Below are 3,707 nucleotides of genomic sequence, written 5' to 3'. Positions count from 1 at the left end.
TGTTAACCATTTGCCCCTTCTTACTGAATTTTTCCGCTTTTGTTTAATCATTTCCCTGCTTTATGGTCAACCTTTTCCCCTTTAGGACTTCGCCGCCGCACTTTGCTTTCGCCTTCTGGTTAATCATTTCACAACATTTTAATCCTTTTTCCCACTTTTGGTTAAACAGTTCACCCAGCTTCTGGTTAACCATTTGCCCCTTTGGGACTTAAGTCTCTGAGCATTCTTTTGGGATTCTGGTTCACCATTTGTCCCTTTTTAAAAGATATTGCTGCTTCTGTTTAATCCTTTCCCTGCTTTGCGGTCAACCTTTTCCTCTTTCAGACTTCATCGCCGCGCATTGTTTTCGACATCTGGTTCAACATTTCTCCCCTTTTAATCCTCTTTCCCACTTTTGGTTAAGCAGTTCACCCAACTTCTGGTTCACCACTTGCCCCTTTTTACTGAATTTTTCTGCTTTTGTTTAATCATTTCCCTGCTTTCCGGTCAACCTTTCCCTCTTTCAGACTTAATCGCCGCACATTGTTGTCGACTTCTGGTTGATCAGTTCACCCCTTTTTTATCCTTTTTCCCACTTTGGGTTAAGCAGTTCACCCAGCTACTGGTTAACCATTTCCCCTTTGGGACTTAAGTCTCTGAGCATTCTTTTGGGATTCTGGTAAACCATTTGTCCCTTTTTAAAAAATGCTGCTGCTTTTGTTTAATGCTTGCCCTGCTTTGCGGTCGATCATTTCACCCCTTTTAATCCATTTTTGCCACTTTGGGTTAAACAGTTCACACAACTTCTGGTTCACCATTTCACATTTTGGAACTTTTATTCCCACCATTACTTTGGGCTTCTGGTTCATCATTTCACGCTGTTTTACAAATCTTTGCCGCTTCACTTTTAATCCACAAACCGGGGCTCGCTTTCGGGTGTTGGGGGGGGGGGGGGGGGTAGCGGGTTTGGGCCGGGCACTCCACATCCCGGTGTGCGACCGGGTTCGTTCTGGTACCGCTCGGTGCCCCTCGTCCTGCTCTTGCCGCGGAAGCAAACCAGACGACCGTCGGTCTCACGCCCGAGGGGAGAGGAGGCGGAAAGCGGTTTGCAGCCTTTCGCTGTACCTCCGGCGGGCAGCGCCGCACCTCCGAGTGCTCGGTACCGTTCGCTGCGCCTCGTCCGGCCGCACGCAGCGAGCCAAACCCGGAGGAAATCGGCCTGTGCCTTCTCGAGATATGGGCCTCCGGGTGGGACGGACAAACCGGGGCCCCGAGCTCGCTTTCGGCGGCCCGGCACTCGACTTCCCGGTGTCCGAACGTGATCCTTCCGGTACCCTTCGGTGCCCCTTGCCCGACTCCAGCTCCCGTGCTGAAGCGGAGTCGGTCGGCCTGACGGCCGCCGAGTTAGCCAGCGGAAAGCGGTGCGCAGCCTTTCGCTTGCAGCTCCGGCGGGCAGCGCCGCACCTCCGGCTGCTCAGTGCCGTCCGCTGCTCCCCTTCCGGCTGCACGCAGCGAACCATACCCGGAGGAAATCGGCCTCGGCCTTCCGGAGATATGGGCCTGCGAGTGGGACCAATAAATCGGTGCACATTTCCGGCTCGGTTTCCGGCCTCGGCACTATCAGTTCACGCCGTCCGACCGACGTCGTTCTGGCACGGTTCCGTTGCTCCTTGATCCGGTCCAGCCACGGTAATCAGCCGAAGATGGTGGGGGGGGGACACATTGCCCGCCGAGTTAGCCGGAGGAAATCGGCCTCGGACTTCCTCAGATATCAGCCTCCGGGTGGGACAGACAAACCGGGGACCCGAGCACGCTTTCGGCGGCCCGCTGGTCGACTTCCCGGTGTGCGACCGGGTTCGTTCCGGTACCGTTCGCTGCCCCTCGTCCTGCTCTAGCCGCGGAGACAAACCCGACGACCGTCGGTCTCACGCCCGCGGAGGGAGGTGGCGGAAAGTGGTTTGCAGCCTTTCGCTGTACCTCCGGCGGGCAGCGCCCGACCTCCGAGTGCTCGGTACCGTCCGCTGCGCCTGGTCCTGCCGCACACAACGAGCCATACCCGGTGGAAATCGGCCTGTGCCTTCCAGAGATATGGGCCTCCGGGTGGGACGGACAAACCGGGGCCCCGTGCTCGCTTTCGGCGGCCCGCTAGTCGACTTCCCGGTGTGCGACCGGGTTCCTTCCGGTACCGTTCGCTGCCCCTCGTCCTGCTCTAGCCGCGGAAACAAACCCGACGACCGTCGGTCTCACGCCCGCGGAGGGAGGCGGCGGAAAGTGGTTTGCAGCCTTTCGCTGTACCTCCGGCGGGCAGCGCCCGACCTCCGAGTGCTCGGTACCGTCCGCTGCGCCTGGTCCGGCCGCACGCAACGAGCCATACCCGGAGGAAATCGGCCTGTGCCTTCCGGAGATATGGGCCTCCGGGTGGGACGGACAAACCGGGGCCCCGAGCGGTGGCACCCTGCTCGCTTTCGGCGGCCCGGCACTCGACTTCCCGGTGTGCGAACGTCATCGTTCCGGTACCCTTCGGTGCCCCTTGCCCCACTCTAGCTCCGGTGCTAAAGCGGAGTCGGTCGGTCTCACGGACGCCGAGTTAGCAGGCGGAAAGGGGTGCGCAGCCTTTCGCTGTCACTCCGGCGGGCAGCACCGCACCTCCGAGTGCTCGGTACCGAACGCTGCGCCTCCTCCTGCCGCACGCAACGAGCCATACCCGGAGGAAATCGGCCTCGGCGTTCCGGAGTTATCCGCCTCCGAGTGGGCCTGACCAAGCGGGGTGAACTGGAAATCATTAACCAACGTACTTCCATGTTTTCACCCGCAGAGGGCAGCACTCTCTTCTCCGTTTTAAACTGGGCCGACCCGGCTCCGTTTCGAGACCCGGCACTCGACTTCCCGGTGTGCGACCGGGTTCGTTCCGGTACCGTTCGCTGCCCCTCGTCCTGCTCTAGCCGCGGAACTAAACCCGACGACCGTCGGTCTCACGCCCGCGGAGGGAGGCGGCGGAAAGTGGTTTGCAGCCTTTCGCTGTACCTCCGGCGGGCAGCGCCCGACCTCCGAGTGCTCGGTACCGTCCGCTGCGCCTGGTCCGGCCGCACACAACGAGCCATACCCGGAGGAAATCGGCCTGTGCCTTCCGGAGATATGGGCCTCCGGGTGGGACGGACAAACCGGGGCCCCGAGCGGTGGCACCCTGCTCGCTTTCGGCGGCCCGGCACTCGACTTCCCGGTGTGCGAACGTCATCGTTCCGGTACCCTTCGGTGCCCCTTGCCCCACTCTAGCTCCGGTGCTAAAGCGGAGTCGGTCGGTCTCACGGACGCCGAGTTAGCAGGCGGAAAGGGGTGCGCAGCCTTTCGCTGTCACTCCGGCGGGCAGCACCGCACCTCCGAGTGCTCGGTACCGAACGCTGCGCCTCCTCCTGCCGCACGCAACGAGCCATACCCGGAGGAAATCGGCCTCGGCGTTCCGGAGTTATCCGCCTCCGAGTGGGCCTGACCAAGCGGGGTGAACTGGAAATCATTAACCAACGTACTTCCATGTTTTCACCCGCAGAGGGCAGCACTCTCTTCTCCGTTTTAAACTGGGCCGACCCGGCTCCGTTTCGAGACCCGGCACTCGACTTCCCGGTGTGCGACCGGGTTCGTTCCGGTACCGTTCGCTGCCCCTCGTCCTGCTCTAGCCGCGGAACTAAACCCGACGACCGTCGGTCTCACGCCCGCGGAGGGAGGCGGCGGAA

The sequence above is a fragment of the Heptranchias perlo genome, unplaced genomic scaffold (genome assembly GCF_035084215.1).
Source record: "Heptranchias perlo isolate sHepPer1 unplaced genomic scaffold, sHepPer1.hap1 HAP1_SCAFFOLD_274, whole genome shotgun sequence".
NCBI lineage: Eukaryota > Metazoa > Chordata > Chondrichthyes > Hexanchiformes > Hexanchidae > Heptranchias > Heptranchias perlo.
This window is presented reverse-complemented; position numbering follows the sequence as displayed.